Below are 18,311 nucleotides of genomic sequence, written 5' to 3' on the forward strand. Positions count from 1 at the left end.
CCCGGGGAAAAAAATGTAAATGTAAAATAATAAAATAAATATTCTTCTGTAGCAATAACAAAGTATAACATAAATTATTCTGTAGCAATTACACAAGAATATCCAGTAATGTCCCTGCCTACAATTAAACACATTCACTTACCGAAAATCGGGGGCATCTGCTGTGGCAAATGGGTGCAAGCCTTTGACCACAAACTTAGTCACTGCTCGGTGACATTCGTCTATCCTGACCTGAAAGGAGACGCTACCGGTAGACTGCAGCGACAACTGCCAGCATCTGAGCCAGCCAGACTCTGTCTCTCTCATCATGGTCACCTAAATGCACAGTAATGGCAGGTTTTGTAATAAGGCAGATCGCGCTAACATAATATGCACTGTTAGTTGATTATTTACCTGCCGCATTAACGGGAGAGGACGTGCAAACGTTACCGCTGCTGCTGGGTTGAGATTCACGAGTCCGGAGAATTAAAAACACGACATTCATTTAAGGTCATCGCGTGTTTTGTGAGCAAATGCTTTTGCATATTCGTAGTGTTTCCTCCCTTAAATGAAATATCTACTTTGCAAGTATTGCAAGTTGCCCTGTTGTCATCCGTTCTCGTAAAGTATAACCAAACTTTTGAGCGTTTGAGCCACTTAGGCGCCATGTTTCCTGCCAGGTAAATGACGCTCCACAACGTGGTGACGTCATTCGGGGCGACTGGAATCGATAAGGGAATCGTTTGCAAAAATGGCAAACAATTCCAAGGAATTGAAACAGTGGGAACCGGTTCTCAACAAGAACTGGGTTTCGATACCCATCCCTAGCCAGATGTATATGAATCCTTACAATATCCTTATGAGCCCCATCTGACTCCACCAACAGACCCATATCAGGCTGTGAGCTGTGTACATGCATCTAAGAGAGACCATCATGCATTCAGTGTAAAACACATGCACTGCAGCAGAGATCATTTCTCAAAATTGACTTGTGCTATATGTGAGAAAGCAAATATTTATTTATTTATTTATGAGAATAAATATATCTTAATTACATTATATCTTAATATCTTAATCCCCTTTGGGGATAAATAATAAAGTCTTTCTGATTCTGATTCTGATTCTGATTATACATAAAATATTGAATATTGTGTTCCAGGAGGGTCAGTGAACTAAAGTATGAAGGGAGTCTCTGCTTTTTAATGATATTCTGAGTGTTCTTTAGCACAAAAACACTGTGATGTTCTGTCAAATGTTATCATGTCTTATGTCTATTACTTTGAATTACTCTCTCTGGCTTGATACATGGATCAAACCATAAGACAAAAGTCTGAATTATGTTTTTTTTGATTGAGGAAATCTCACAGGAAAAATGCTCACACCAAAACATTTAATTAGGAGTTTTAATGTACAGTATTTACTCAGATAATGATGATAATCAACATTTTTGAACAGTGAGTTGGCATTTATTGACACCAGCTGACTGGAATATTTAGTTTTCTATGGTGGCCAGGGGCATTTTTAGCCCATTTTGGGGGTGCTTTAGCACTCCCAAAATGACTCAAAAAACCCCCGAAGATTTCTTACTTTTTTTGACAATATTTGCTGTTTGTGTGACAGACTACTAAAAATATAAAAACCATACAGTACTTGGTTGAGACGTAATATTTTAACAACGAAAGTATAGATATCCCCCCCCAAAATGGTTTGTTCCAGCTCGCCTCTCCCCTACTCTGGCTCTAGCGCCCTTTCTGCCAGAGCGATGGTGGCTGAAACGCAGCCGAGCGGAGGTGTGAGTGCCTGGCTTCAAACAGGACATGTTAGCTGCATTTAACCTTCAGTTACTCTTTATATAGTTAGGTAGGAGTCAGACCATGTTTCTTTTTAGCTGAAGAACATTACACCCAGGTAACCTGCAGTGTTGAAAACGTTAGTGACATCTGACCGTCCTGTTGCGGCCATTGAAATGTATACAGCCTATTTAAAATCTAAAACTTAAAATTGTCCATAGCCTACTGTTGTTACCACTGTCCTGTTTGAAATGGAATGAGAGAAGCTGCTTATTTTGTTATATGTGCCGATATTAAACCCAAGGTACTAACTAGCTAACTGACTGGATGCCCATTAACCTTATAACTCCTGTTGTGTGTGTGTGTGTGTGTGTGTGTGTGTGTGTGTGTGTGTGTGTGTACAGAGAGACAGTCAGGTTCATAATGGATATAAGGAAGTTTTTTCAAAAGAAGGAGCCACATTCAGGTAAAAGTGTAAGATCAAATGATCCGTCAATAAAGGATAATGTTGGATCAGTGTTTCATTATTTATATCTTTTATTAGATGTACATGTGGTTTGGTTATTTGCCTTTTGGTTGAAAGTACACTGAGAGAGGATTTTTTTATTAGTGATCTTAATAGTATTTTTTTTCATATTAATGTAATTTTTTCATCTAGTTGAATACAATCTATTTGTGTATGATTGTAACTCCAAAGAGGGAGCGAGGAAAGAGAGAACGTGAGAAGGAAGTACAAGGTCAGGAAGAACCAGGTAAGAAAACAGACAGGGAACAGTGACAGGCAAAACAGAAACTGTTAAACTGACAAAGAGAAAAAACCTGATTTTACTCATACAATCTGGAAGTTGTGTCCTCCCTATATTAAAGCTGCTATACAGAATCTGCTAAACAAACTGGGTTGAAACATTTTTGACAACATTCCAACATAACATTATAATTGATTGGGGAGATTAAAATTAATGATATATTTTTGTTGTTCAGCCACAACTCTACTAAAACCTCAGCCAGTAATAGGTAGGCCAACTTTTGGGCCATCTAGTTGTCTGTATGACTGCTGCAGTACATGCGTCACATTTGCGCACTATCAGAAAGTGCCAAACGGTGCCCTGGTGGAGTGAGGAGCTGTAAAGAGAAGCAGATGCTCTGTTTATACTCTAAAAATGTTTTAAGCTAGTTTGTTTCAAAAGATTCTGTACTGCAGCTTTAAATGTTTTCCAAAAGCACACATACACTTAATTATCAGTGTTTCTCAAACTTTTTACAGTGTGTAACACCTGAGAAAATGTCAAGCTCTCCCAAGTACCACTATGAAAGCATGAAACTCACAAATCTTACAACACAACATTCCAATCTGTTACTAAAATGAAAAGTCACATAGGTTAAAAGAAAAGAAAAAATCTGCAGAGCTTTACTGCAGTAGTATCTGCAGTAAAGATTTTTTCATACATTGTATACACTGTACCATAGGCAAAGTTGCCTCCATTTTTATAAATTTTTTATTAATATTTTGTACATTTGTACATTTCAAGGACTCTTCTATTTTTGGAGTGTATTTTTTATGTATCTGTATTATATTATACATACACTTTAAAAGTGAATCTCTGTCCAAAAAATGCACTCAGTTTACTTTTTACTCACTATGAGCATCATTCATTATTCTCCCGCAGTAATTAAGGTTAGGATATGTATTTTTTTTATTCCAATTCCAATGCTGCATTCTTCTTTTGCGGCATTTAAATAACCTTTATCAGATTTGATGGTTTTGTTACAGACTTCTCAAAAAAGTGTTTTGCTTTTCTTTCACAAATGTGGGGATTAAATTGTGTTAAAATGTCCAAAACAGTGATGTCATGTTTTGAGACGAGGACCCAGGCACAGAGAGACTTGATGAATTTAAGAATCTTATGGTTTAATAAAGAAATTTGCAGACTTGCACAGAGATGGTAAAATTCTGATGACTGATAACGGAGATGAAGACAACAGACGATGAGGACAGGGAGGAACAGGGGTTTAAATGCACCAAGGAGACGGTCAAAGAGAACTCGGCACAACTGGAGACATTTAAGGATGCAGGGACTGACAGAGACAGGGAAGAAGTCTCATCGTGACGTTTATCTTGCCTGGCTGGGCAGCTCTCTGGGTGCTCAGCACCTCCAAAGCTCTGATCCTAGAATCACCCCTGATGGTGGCTAGAATAGAAGTTAAAATTGAAGAGAAATTCTATTCTTCTTTGCTACTTCTTCTCCATGGCTAGCTAGCACTAGGCGTGGAGAAGTGCAGAGGCAGGGAGAGCAGTCCCAAAACTGACCTTTATGGTAAAATAGCTGCTAAAAACCACAACCAAGGAAAAGCAAGAAGCAGAAGAGATTTTTTTGGTACCAAGATACACAAGGAATGGACATTAGACCTGTGGAAATCTGTGCTTTGGTCTGATGAGTCCAAATTTGAGATCTTTGGTTCCACCCAATGTGTCTTTGTGCGAAGCACAAAAGGTGAACGGATAGTCTCTGAATAATAATAATAATAACTTTATTTATAAAGCGCTTTCAAACAAAGTGCTGTACAGCTATTTGAAACTAAAAAGATAAATAACAGCGATACATAGCAATACAAATAAAAAACACAATACACGTTAAAACAGTAACAATTTAAAAACCAGAAGGCACAGAATTAAGACATGTAGGATCGGGTGAGCAAGTGGGTCTTCAGCTTAGTTTAAAAAACCTCCACAGAGCATGCCTGCCTAATATCTTGAGGGAGGTTGTTCCACAAAAATGGGGCACGAAAAGAAAAAGCACGCTCTCCAATTGTCTTTTTTTTGGCTCTAGGAACCTTTAGAAGGCCAGAGTCCTGAGATCGGAGAGCACGGGATGGAACATAAAGGTGTAAAAGGTCAGAGAGGTATGAAGGTGCCAATCCGTTTAAAGCCTTGTAGGTGAGCAGCAGGACCTTAAAATCTGCTCGAACCTGACAAAGTAGCCAATGAAGAGATCTCAGTACAGGGGTAATGTGCTTGAATTTCCCAGTTCTTGTTAAAATGCGAGCAGCTGCATTTTGCACCATCTGTAGACCTCTAAAACTTTTCTTTGGTAGCCCAGAAAGAAGAGCATTGCAATAATCAATACGTGAGGACACAAATGCATGGACAAGAACCTCTGCAGTGTCGCTTGAGAAAACGTGTCTGATTTTGGCTATGTTCCTCAAATGATAAAAGGCGGTCTTTGTTATCTCTTTTACATGAGACTCGAAGGAGAGCACCATGTCGAACCACACGCCCAAGTGTTTTTACCTTGTCCCTGCAATTTATGACACTGTCATCAATTTTCTTGTGGTCCAATGACCATCAACTCTGTCTTATCAGTATTTAGGCGCAAGACATTATCCGATAACCAGCCCCTAATTGCAGATAGACAAGATTCTAGTTTAGAGACTTCAGCACAGTTTCCAATGGTTAGAGGAACATAAAGCTGCAGGTCATCAGCGTAACAATGAAAGGTTATATTAAAAGAACGTAAAAGAACACCAAGAGGCAGCAGGTACATAGAAAACAGCAATGGTCCAAGTACAGAGCCCTGAGGGACCCCATGCCCCACTGCACAGGTCTCGGAGAGATCATTTTTAAAACTAACAGTCTGAGACCTCCCAGACAGGTAAGATCTCAGCCACGATAAAACATTTCCTGTAACTCCAATAAAATGTTCAAGCCTATCCAATAAAATGCAGTGATCCACAGTGTCAAACGCAGCACTTTGATCCAGCAGTAATAAAACTGAAGTGCGATCGTTGTCTGCATTTACCAGCAGATCATTTATCACTTTGACGAAAGCTGTTTCTGTGGAGTGATTTGGTCTAAAAGCAGACTGAAATGGTTCAACAGATTATTTGTTGACAGATGCTCAGTGAGCTGCTTAAAAAAATACTTTTTCAAAGACCTTAGACAAAAAAGACAGATGTGTTAAGAGAAACAGAATGTAGGGTCCTAATACTGACCACAGTTCCTTTATAGCCCAGGCTGGTACAGGATCCAAAGAACAGGTTGTACATCGAGCTGCTTTTACAACCTTAGTTAATCCAGACAGAGAAATAACCTTGAAGTCAGAGAACAGTTTATCAGCACCAGCAGGCAAAGCAGCCGAGTAGTCTAATGAACAGCTTGAGGAGGGAGTAATCTGATTCCTAAGTGTTTCAGCCCTGTCTCTGAAAAACATAAGAAAGTCATGAGCCGTCAAATTAGAACAGCAGAGAGTTGACTTACTCTCTGTTGCGACACTGCGTTGATGACTCATGATGAGATTTGAGAAATAATTTGCTATCGCCGACATCACAGATTGAAAAAAAGACAGTGAGTCCAAGCCTGGAGAAATACTTCTAGTCTGGAAGATCGCCAGTGATGCTCTGCTTTTCTATAATTTTGTCTCAAATTCGAGAGCTCCTCATTTAGCCAGGGCATAGGGTTCCTTTTTTGACATTTTAACTTCTTTATAGGAGCAACAGACTCCAGTAGTTAGAGAAGTGTATTATTAAGGTTCGCAGTCAAGGTGTCCACACATAACTCCTGGGTAAAAATGGGGTCCAACACATCAGGTAAATGTAATTTAACTTCAAGCAATGCTTCGGGGCTAATATGACAAGATGATCTGAGGGGCAATTTCCCCTCTCAGAAGCTGGAGATTTAGGGATTCAAATATGTGGTCTAAAATAGGTAAAACACAGTTTTCAGTCACCGACACATTCAGCCCGTAACCCAACACAAGGTCTAGGGTGTGGCCCTTAAGTGTTGGCCCAGACACAAATTGTGTGAAGTCTGAGGAATCAATTACATTTAAGAAATCTTTGACCAGGGGTTTATCCTCACAACACAGATGAATATTAAATTCCCCCACTATAAGAATCCTTAGTCTGAAAATTCCGAAATAAACAAGTCATTATATTTAGGTGGACGGTAGATGACTATAATTAGAACCGCAGGACAGCTTAAAGTCAGGAGCTGGGACTCAAATGAGGTAAAAACACCAGGACTTTGTATCTGTTTGCATTTAAAACAGTCTTTGATGATAGAGGCTACCCCGCCTCCCCTCCCAGACAACCTGGGGGAGCTGAAGAAGCTGGAATCAGAGGGGCAAAGTTCCAGCAAGGGTGCCACTTCACCAGCGCGCAGCCATGTCTCAGTTAGGAACATGACATCCAGCTTATGAGTACCAAAAAAGTCCCGAAGTACATGAGTTTTATTTGATACAGATCTTGCATTTAAGAGAGCTAATTTAACTCTCTGTCCATCCGTGGTAGCAGGCAGTAATTGTAGGTTGTTTATATTCGCTTCACCTCCCCTCGTATCCCGTCAGCATGGCGACCAATGAAACTGCGTCGGGTGAGCGTGCGCCGGTAACCGTCGGAAAAAACAGGAAAAAGGCAGCGCTGTTTGAGGCCAAAATAAAGTCCTAAACAGCCAGGGTCGCCGATGGTAAGGGCCCGCCACATCCAAGTTCTGACCTGAACACACTTCCCAGAGCGCATGCCACGTATACGTCCACTTCTTTTTTTTTTTTTTTTAATTGTTTATTTTATTTTTACTTGTTGTATGCGGGACAGACTTTACTGGGGGAAAGAAAGGGGAGAAAGAAAGAGGGAAAGAAAAACAGCTGGGAAGAAGGACGGCGAAAAAGGGCAAAAAAACAAAAACCAACAGAATAAGCAGACAAAAAAAAAAATATATATATATATATATATTGACCACCTGGATCACCTGTTGAGAAAGAAAAAAGAAAACAAGCAGAAGAAAACAAGAGTAATAGAATAAACAACATCACAATGATATATGGGAATATGGCAGTAAATATTAAATGTTAAACATTGTTGTGCAGCACGTAAGATTGACAGCGCACAGTGTGCTTTGAGGTAGGAGCCAAAAAGGGTGTAGTTTGTGTGTGTGATCACCCGTGTGTACACCTGTGGACATGGACGCGCTTGATTTTTTTAAAAGGTTCCTTCATGTAATGATCTGCTAGAGGGTGTGGGGGGCCACTGCCCCGTCCTCCAGGGCATGAAGCAGGTGTGGAGGAGATCAAAACTCCAGACATCCAGAGGCCCCCAGAACACAAGAGACCAAGGAAGACCAACAGAGGGGCAGCCGCGCCACTATCCCAGAAAGAGCTGAGGAGAGTCCCAGATGAGGGGTCACTCAGCAGCCGCGGAGCAGAGGCCAGGGGGGGTTGCAGTGACGTGCCCGTGAGCTTCGCCGGCAGCCGGCTGCGCCAGAGTGACCGAGCCCCGGGCCGAGAGGCCGAGGGCACCCCACCTCCGAAGTGGCCCAAGCGAGCCCCAGGCTCCAGGCCCCGATAAGCAGCCGCCAAGGAGTGAGCCGGTGTGTATCCGGACGCCCACCCCCGAACACAAAGAACCACCAATGCACCGATGTCTGGGGGCGTCCGCCACCGGCAGGGGAAGTGGTGGGGGGACATAGGCCTCCAAACCTTGGAGGACCTGAGATGTCCCCAGAGAGGTGGCGTCTGATACCCAACCTGACATATAGACACAGACATACAGGCACACACAGATACAAACATCCACTCCCACCCTCATGCTCTCAATTGCAATTACTCCACACTCAACCAACGTGGAGACAGACATAAAGAGACACTGTACACACAATCACACTCCCCAAGCGTACTCTAAGAACCGGGTCTAGGTACCCTTGCCCCTGGAGGGGGAAACTGCACCCAGACCCAGGTGGTGTTACCCTTTTCCCTGCGGTGGAGAGAAGCAGACCGCCCCGACTCCGCAGCAGCAGGGAGGCCCCACACACCAGACCCCAGTCGGACGGCCAACTCTTCCTCCTAGCCCCCCCGCTCCAGCAGGCCGCAGAGAACGGGGGTGTGAGAAGACTCCAAACCTCCCTCCACCCGCTCATATGTAGTGTTGATGTATGTGTGTTCTAAGGTGCATTTAAAACCCAGGAGGGCATGGAGCTACCTGCCAGAGCAGCAGGTAAGCGCATAGCCCCTCCTGCTAGCCCTCAATGTCTACGTGTATTTAAAATTGAGAGGTGGGCAACGACGCCAGGGGTGAGGTTGTACACCCTGATGGTAATTTGGATTCCGTGTAGCGTGCCCACCCCCAAGATCCTATATGTATGTGTAATGAGAGTGTGAGTAATGTGAATGTCTAAGTCGTGGGATAAAATTGAGGCACAGGCAGCCAGAAGGGGACAGAGGGGGGGGGGATGCCTCCTCTGCACCCTGGTGACACACCCCTACCCCAAGGCCCTGCATGTGTGGGTGATTGTGGTGGAGCGGGAAGAGGGAGGCAGCTGGAGATGGGGAGGGAAGGAAGGGAGGGGCAACTGACCCCTCCCTGGGGCCAGCTCCCCCGCTGACCCCAGTAGGCACCCCCATACTCCGCAATCCGCCAGGGAAAGGGGGCCCAGGCCCATCCGGACCGGGGCCCAGTGCAGCAGCGCCGCCCGGCCCCACAGAGCCCGGGACAGTCCACCCGACCCCACCACAGAGAAAACTGCACCCACCCCATCATCCACTCATCTTCCAGACTACACAAGACAATAGACGCCCAGGCTGAGATCTTCCTCCACCTCCCCTGTATCTCCCCCTCCTGCAGAGAGAATTCCTGAGGAGAGGAAAGCTCCTGCAAGATGTGACATCCTCCCCCACCAGTTGAAGAGCCCCCCAGGTGGCTCGATGCACCGGCAGCACCCTGCGCCAGGGCTGGGCCCCCATACACCCACCCGCCCACAACCCCGGCAACACACCAACCAGGACCCAAACCCCTGAGGCCCGGCCAGGGCCCCAGCCCAGAGACGGAGCGCCCCCAGAACCTCACGCCCGTCCCGGATCCACCCAGGGGCAGCCAGGCTACCAGGTCAGTAACCCACGTCCGTCAGCACAGACCCTCCCCTAGCCCCGCTGCACGCAGCCACGAGGAAACCGTCACCTAAGAGCCGACAGAGCCCTTAATTGGCCATGACCGCTACCCCGGGTTGAGCCCCCCAAGGAAGATGCTCCTGGGGAACCCCCCGACGCCCTAAGCCTGTCCCTACCCCCACACCAATCACAACAGTGAAGGTGGGACCAAACTATGACCCCCCACCCCCACTAGGTGATGGAGCTGATCAAAGGAGCCCAGAGCAATTGATCTGATGTGGTGGCAGAGGCTGTATCAAGACTAATGTAATCTAATAGATAATTTCTATATTGGTTAGAATTAAGATTATTTTTATTTTTCCAGTTCATGAGGACTGTTTTCTTGGCTATGCATAGGGCAGTGAAAACCATATGGGCTATATTCTTTTCCGTAGTGACATTATCTAAGCTGCCCAACAAACATACTAAAGGAGAAGTTGGAATGTTACATTTCAGACACTTTGATAAGTCTTCACATATCTCGCGCCAAAACTTCTGAACTGGTGGACAGAACCAAAGAGCGTGGATATAATTGTCCGGTGAATTGGTTTGGCAGTGTGAGCAGTTGTCGGTAGATGTAAAGCCCATTTTGAACATCCGATGACCTGTATAGTGCACTCTATGTAGTATTTTGTATTGAATTAATTGAAGACTGGGATTTCTAATTAGATGAAAGGTTTTTAAGCAAATCTGAGACCAGAAGTTTTGGTCTAAGTTAACTGATAAATCCGCTTCCCATTTTGCAATAGGAAGTGATATTGATTCATCTGTTTTAGAAAGCATTCTGTATATTTTGGATAGTAATTTGGGGGTTTTAAGAGTAAGAAATTGAACCACACTTGGTGGTGTTTGTAGTTCAACTTGACCCGGTTTAAATCTCTTTTTTACTATGGATTTAATTTGTTGATATTCTTTTCTTGTTGATCCCATATTGTGTAACTAGTCTGTCAAATGGAATAAATTCTGTTCCTTCTAGTATATGTTCTAAATATTTGATTCCTTTACCACTCCAATCTGAAAAGTTTATCATATTATTGTTTTGTAATATGTCAGGGTTGTTCCAGATAGGTGTACGTTTGCATGGAATTAATGAAGACTCTGTCAACTTCAGAAACTCCCACCATGCTGTCAGAGAGGAGCTAATGTTGACGCTTTTGAAGCATTCATGTCGTTGGATGTTTGAGCTGATAAATGGTAGATCTGAAATCTCTAGATTATTGCAAAGTGCTTGTTCTACATCTAGCCAAGATTCATCTAAGAGGGTATGTTTTAGCCATCCTGAGATAAACTGAAGCCTGTTGGGTAAGAAGTAGTGCTGAAAGTTAGGTAGTTCTAATCCTCCTTTATCCTTGGTCTTTTGTAGTGTTTTTAAGCTTATATGTGGGGGCTTATTTTTCCAAAGGAATTTGGACATATATGAATCTAGAGATCTGAACCAATCTTGTGGCGGTTTAGTTGGGATCATTGAGAATAAATAATTTATTTTTGGTAATACCATCATTTTTATAGCGGCAACCCTTCCCATGAGTGATATGGGTAGACATTTCCACCTAGCCAGATCACCTTCTACTTTCTTTAAAAGTGGGATATGGTTTAATTTAGTTAGATCTGCAAGCTTGGGACAAACATTAATACCTAAATATTTTATATTTCCCGATTGCAGTGGAGTAGAAGAGGAATTATGAAAGGAGCAATTAATCGGAAGGACTGTAGATTTTGACCAGTTAATTGAGTAATCTGATATTCTTGCAAAAGAGTTTATCAGTTCAATCACCCCAGAGATATTGGTTTGTGAATTTTGGAGAAAGAGTAACACATCATCCGCATAAAGGCTTATTTTATGTTCCACGTTCTTGCATTTTATGCCCTTAATTACTGAATTCTGTCTAATTGCTGCTGCTAGTGGTTCGATAAAAATTGCAAACAGTGAAGGGGAGAGTGGGCATCCCTGCCTGGTGCCCCTCAGGAGACAGAAGCTGGAGGATGTCTGGTCATTTGTTCTGACACAAGCTGTTGGGGAATTATATAATATTTTTTAACCAGTTGATGAAAGAAGATCCAAAACCAAATTTGTGTAAAGTTGCAAATAGAAATTTCCAGTTAACTCTGTCAAATGCTTTTTCTGCATCTAAAGAAAATATTGTAGTTTCAAGGTTTTTACTGTATGAGTAGTCTATCAAATTAAGTAATCTACGTGTATTAGTTGATGAGTGCCTACCTTTTATGAAACCAGTTTGGTCAGGATGAATTAAGAGGGGGGTTATTTTCTCTAGTCTCTTCGAGAGAGCTTTGCAGATTATTTTGAGGTCTACATTTATAAGGGATATTGGACGATAGCTTGAGGGATATACAGGGTCTTTGCCTGGTTTTAGCAGGAGATTAATGTTTGCAGAATTCATATTTGATGGAAGTCTGCCATTTTCTTTGATTTCCAACAACGTTCTGTAAAAAATTGGGGCTAAAATCGTCCAGAATTCTTTGTAGAATTCTGCAGGAAAGCCGTCTGGGCCTGGAGCCTTATTATTGGGCATATTTATCAGGGCTTCCTGGAGTTCACCTGATGTCAGTGGCGAATCCAGTGCCATTGCTTGAGAGTCTAATAATTTTGGGAGAGTTATGTTGTCTAAAAATTGATCAATTTCCTTTTTAGATGGGTTTATTTGTGGTGAATACAACGTTTTATAGAAATCCCTGAAAATGTTGTTTATTTGTTTCGGTTCATATACTGTGTTCCCAGATGAATCTTGAACAGCCCATATAGTTGTTTTTTCTTTATTTATTTTTAGCTGGTTTGCTAGAAATTGACCGGATTTATTACTATGTTCATAATTTTGTAAGCGTAGTCATTGTACTAAGAATTTTGTTTTTTTATCAATTATCTCATTTAATTCTAGTTTTGTTTTGCGTATTTTGTTCAGTGTTTCCTGATCTTGGTGGGACGCGTAGGCTTCTTCTAGTGATTTGATGGTTTTTTCTAATTCCTGAATATTTTTGTTTTCTTTTTTCTTTTTATGTGATGAGAAAGAAATTATTTTACCTCTCATCACAGCTTTCCCTGCTTCCCATAAAACAGAAGCTGATGTTCCGGGAGTGTCATTAAAGTCTAAATATGAAGTCCACTCTTTTTTAAAATATTTAATAAAGTCTTCATCTTTAAGCAGTGATGTATTAAATCTCCAGTTTTTACTTGGCGTAGTATTATTCTTGTGCATTAGTGTTAAAGATACAGGAGCATGATCGCTGACAGCTATAGGGTGAATCTCAGTGTCTGAAATGTCCCTCAGCAGTGAGCTGCTGACCAAAAAATAATCCAGACGAGAGTAGGAGTGATGAACATGTGAGAAAAAAGTATATTCCTTACTGGTGGGGTGAAGGGAGCGCCATGCATCGCAAAGACCAAAGTCGCTCATATACTGTTTGATTATATTTGTGGACTGCAAATTACGCTGAGTTCCTGTTGTGTTGAGCCTATCCATTTCTTCATTTAGTCCAAGGTTGAGGTCGCCTCCAAGAACAAGTGTGCCATCTAAGTGTTCAGAGAGTGCACTGAAAAAACCGTGAAAGAATGAGGGATCATCAACATTTGGACCATATACACTTACAATACATAGCTTTTTATCAAGTATAGATAGTTTAATGATTAAGAATCTGCCCTCTGGATCTATAACTGTATCGAGTACTGTGAAATTAATATTTTTTTATGGATTAAAATTGCTACTCCCCTTTGTCTAGAATTATAACAAGCTGAGAACACATTAGGAAACTCAGGTGTTTTAAGTTCATTCGAACCTCTAAGAGGTCTGTGGGTCTCTTGTAAAAGGACAACATCTGCCTGTAGTTTTTTGAGTTGGTTAAATATTTTTAACCTCTTTTCTCTGGAGCCAGCTCCATTTACATTCCATGTAACGAATCTTAGTGCACCCATAGATGTCTGTTTATAACTAGGGGTGTGCGCTGTGTGTGTCGCTTAGACAGGTGGAGAGAATACATCACGTGTTCATAAATAAAGAGAGGGAGAGAGAGAAAAAATGTGTGGCGAGATGCTCCCTGAGTCTGACTATGTGTGTGCATATTTACTGATATGAGTACGCTTGGCTTAAGTGTGTGTATCCTATACGACTGTGTGCGCTGTCTGACTGATGTAAATGTGCTGCCGTTGAGCGCATGACTGTGTGTGATCGTGCTGTGCATATGTGTCGAAATAAGGGATGTTGTTTGTGGATGAGTGTGGAAGCAGGTGATCGAAGCAGTGAAAGAAAGAAAGAAGAAAGAAAGAAACCAAGGACAAGGGTGAGCAGCATAAAAACAAGAGGGAAAAGGAGAGAAGAAAAAACGAGAAGAAAGGAAAAAAACCCGGAAACATTCCGATCAAACCATTGACGGTGAGTGACGGTGTTAATTCTGCTATGATATCACACCTAAGATGTGATTTGATACTGGTAAGTTAAACAGATGTTAATGCAAGTTAGTGTGAGTGGGTGGGGAAAGGGTGTAGCGGATTCTTATCTGGTGTGAAGTTAATACAGCCACGGAGTGATGTCGGGGTCGCGGTGGAGCTGTCCGTCCACGTACAGCCGGTCCACAGCGATGACAGCGCGGGAGCCCTTCTGGATGAAGCCGCGTCGGATTGGGAAGAGGACCCTGCGTCGTTCCAGGATCTCTTTGGGGAACTGGTCGTTCACGCTGAAGTCCGTTCCTTTTAATTCCCTGCCGCGGCTTTTCACATGTTCCTTTTGTTTGAAGTGGCCGAATTTGGCCACGATAGGACGTGGTCTCCCAGCCGCAGCCCGAATGGGGACGATGTTCTTCACCGTGTCCTCCGGCAGCTTCAGGTGGGTTTTGATGAAGCTTTTTACCGTGGTTTCCGTGTCCTCTCCAGCGGCTTCTGGAATACCAGAAAATACTAGATTATCACGCATGCTACGAGCTTGTAGATCAATAACTGTTTCTTTTATTTTTTTATTTTCTCTATTGAGCTGGGTAACATTTTCTGTGAGACATTTCACCGACTCCCTTAGCGTGGCATTTTCAGTAGCGAGCGTTTCCACTTGCTGCTGGCTGAACTCCAGGGATTCTCGCAAGGATTTAAATTCCCGGTGAAGAATCTCCACCAAGGACAGCCTTGCGTCGAAACTGGATAATCGCTTGTCGATTGACTCCAGTATGTCGGCAATATCTTTGCCGGCTGGCGATGTTGTGCCGGGGGAATCTGCCGGGTGAAGTCTTTTCGACGATGGCGTCTCAGGTTTGGCCGGGGAAGCTGCACTCTGGGCCTTCTTCATCACGAGATCCTGGAAGCACTGATCAATGTAATCTTGGAGAGCCTCTAAACTCTCCCCGTTGTTCTCCAGGGTGTTGGAGATTATTTAGACAAATATTGTTAGTTATAAGACAATTGATAAGTGTATTTGGTAATACTGAAGCTTAAAGGAATTTGTTCAAATCTAAACTACCATTTGCTTTAATTTTCCGCCAAAATCTCCGGCGTCTGACGTCAGTTACAACATGAGTCGCTTACCTTGTCCGTCACTTCCGTCACTTACCTCTCCTCCCTCGGAGGTGTCCACTTCTCCAGCGCTTCCGTTTAGAAGGATTCCAGGGTGGATCACAGCGATGCAGTTCCTCCGGTACCGACGCCATAGGCGACGGGAGTCCTCCACATCGCTCCCTGACGCTGGGGAGCTTAAGCAGTCACAGATATTAAGCAGCATCTGTCGCTCATACACCAACAGGGAGTGGGTTTTTAAAACTAGCAGGGACACCACTAAGAACACAAAGCATAAACAGTGCAGAACCGAGAGACGGCGTGCCATGACACCCTGCGCCATCTTCTCATATGTTGCTTTGTTTCTGAAAAGTAGATGGTTCCCACCATGAAGCGTGGAGGAGCAGGTGTGATGGTGTGGGGGTGCTTTGCTGGTGACACTGTTGGGGATTTATTCAAAACTGAACCAGCATGGCAAACACAACATCCTCAGTATCATCCGAATCACCAGCCTCAGAAATTGCCATCCGATCGCGTTTAGTTTAGAAGTGGGCTGATGAGATGAGAACAGGGCGCTGTTGGAATGCTACTCCGCAAGTAACCCCCGTGGAAGGAGGACATGAAGAGGATGTGAAAAAACCTATGTAATTTTCAATACCCAGCATCAAGACTGAGGATGAAACAACTCAGTGTTCCAACATTCAGAAGAAGGAACTGATGTGTCTGTGAAGGTTCTCATTCATCCAGGTCATCGTAGTCCAAGGAGCTTAGAAAGAAAAGCGTCTGGACTTCTTTAAGTTTCCTTATAGACGTTTCACCTCTCATCTCAGAAGCTTCTTCAGTTCTAAGAGCAACTGGCAGAGAGTCCCAGATTGACCTCAGTAAATCACATGATAAAGTGGGGCTAGGTTGTCTTCAACTGTCTTCACACCCTGGCTCATGTGATTAGGTAGAGGATCAATAGGGGGTCCATGACACTCTTGGGGACACTCCCATAGGGCGTAAATCTGGGACTCTCCACCTATTGCTCTTAGAACTGAAGAAGCTTCTTGGGTGAGAGGTGAAACGTCTTCAAGGAAACTTAAAGAAGTCCAGACGCTTTTCTCTCCAAGCTCCTGAGACAAGGAACTGATGTCATAACTGGAGATCAATGAGATGCAACACAAGTGCCATGGTAAGGGGACATCAGGTAGAGTGCGTGTGTACTCTGAGTGTGAGAGGAATGGACCTGAAAGACAGGATCATGGCAAAGCTGGAAACCAGGACCCTCCATAGCCAGTTACCAAGATTAAGTGAAGTACCCTCTGAAGGTCTACTAGAAGATGTGAATGCAGCATTACAGACAACCCTACTGTGGCCATTGCTGAAACCAACGGACTGATCTACACTAGAACTATACAAGATCAACAGGACCTAAGAACCTTTATCAGGAACTCAATGGGGATGTGGTGTACAACACTAGAGGCCAACTTCAAGCCTATAGCACAAGTTACCATCAAGCCTGGGATTAACCAAGGAGAGATGCTTTGTCTCCACTATGTTTTGCAAAGGCCTGAACCCCCTCAGTGAGATTATTGACAAGATTGGCTACAGATACCAACTACAGAATGGAGCAATTGTCCACCACCATCAAGATGTATCCCAGGACTGAATGAGACATTGATTCACTGGTGTCCACCACAAGCATATACAGCGCTTTGGACTATAGAAGTGTAGTGGGATGCAGCAAAGAGAGGGAAGGTAATCAGAACTGAGGGGACTGACTTCTGCACTACCAGAAGTCAACATTGCAGGCATCAAGGACACCTGGAAATCTCCCAATCAATACCTATGCTCTGCCAATGATCAGATACCTCGCTGGGATAAATAGCTGGCCAAAAGGAGGCGATAGAAGCCCCTTACATCAGGACAAGGAAGCTCATCACGGCCGCAAAGGCCGATGCGGAAAAGTGGACCCAAAAGCAGATACAGGTGAAGGTACAATAGACAGATTTCTAATCAGAATTTATTAGCAAACACCAGGTTACATCTTAAGTTTGTGGAAGGAGAGAGGCATGAATCAAAACGTGATTAAGGAGTGGAGTGACGATGGAGGTCACTGAAACAGAAGGAGAGAGATATCAGAGGAGTTCTGCATGAGGCATCGGGAGGTAATGCACTGTATAACTTGCAGGGTTTACTTGCTCGCAGGTGGAGTGCAATGTGAAGGGGAGGTGGAACGGTCCGGGTGAGGACCCAGGAAGGGAGAGCGGGTTCCTACGGTGATGTGTGATGTCACACAGGTAATATTTCACACACTTTCCTTCTCATTCATGCTGACTGAATGTGAACGGTGTGAAACAGCAGTGAGCAGGAAGGGAGTGCGTGGATTCCCTTCCCTCTTATCCCCGGAGCCCTGGGCCCCCACCCAGCTCACTGTATATATATTGCACTGTGGTGTTCCCAGCTGAAAATAAACTGTGAACTTTTTCAAGAGCTGTGTCTGCGCTCGAGTCTGTTCTGTCCTGTAAAATACCCAAAGTTATGCAATACTTACAAAACAAATTCACTGCCTAAGGTTACTCATATATTACTTAAATTTGCTTAGAGTATAATTATTTATTTGCTTCCTGTAAAACACTGCTCCCTTGCTGCTCCCTTATTCTACTGTACCTATCATTAAGTATTTGTAGTTATGATAAATATGATTACACTGTAATTTTTAATAAAATCCATTTCAGTTCCAGTTAACTACAGTGCAAATGCAGCCATATTATAAAGTGTAACTTCATAATCATAATTATGAAGTTAAGGATCTCAGTCTTACATCAGACAATAAAAAGAGTCAAAGCCATCAATGACTAGATAAATTTGCTTTCGGTTAGGTTTAGATGCCAAAACTGCTCGTTAAGATTATGAATAGTTTGGTTCAAATGTGTTTCATCCTTTGCAAGGATTCAAATAACATGTCCTCACACAGAGCACTTAATCTACAAAGGTTCTTTTACTTTGAAAATTGTCAGGATTTTCTCAGCTAAGAAACTCAGCTTGATAGAAAACTGTGGCACAGCGAGCAGTTCTGTTGGCCACGCTGGAGCCTGAATGTGAAACAGTCACCTACACTGCATTTCTAGAGTTAAGCACTTTTTAAATTCCTGTTGATTT

The sequence above is a fragment of the Pelmatolapia mariae genome, linkage group LG20 (genome assembly GCF_036321145.2).
Source record: "Pelmatolapia mariae isolate MD_Pm_ZW linkage group LG20, Pm_UMD_F_2, whole genome shotgun sequence".
Lineage (NCBI taxonomy): Eukaryota > Metazoa > Chordata > Actinopteri > Cichliformes > Cichlidae > Pelmatolapia > Pelmatolapia mariae.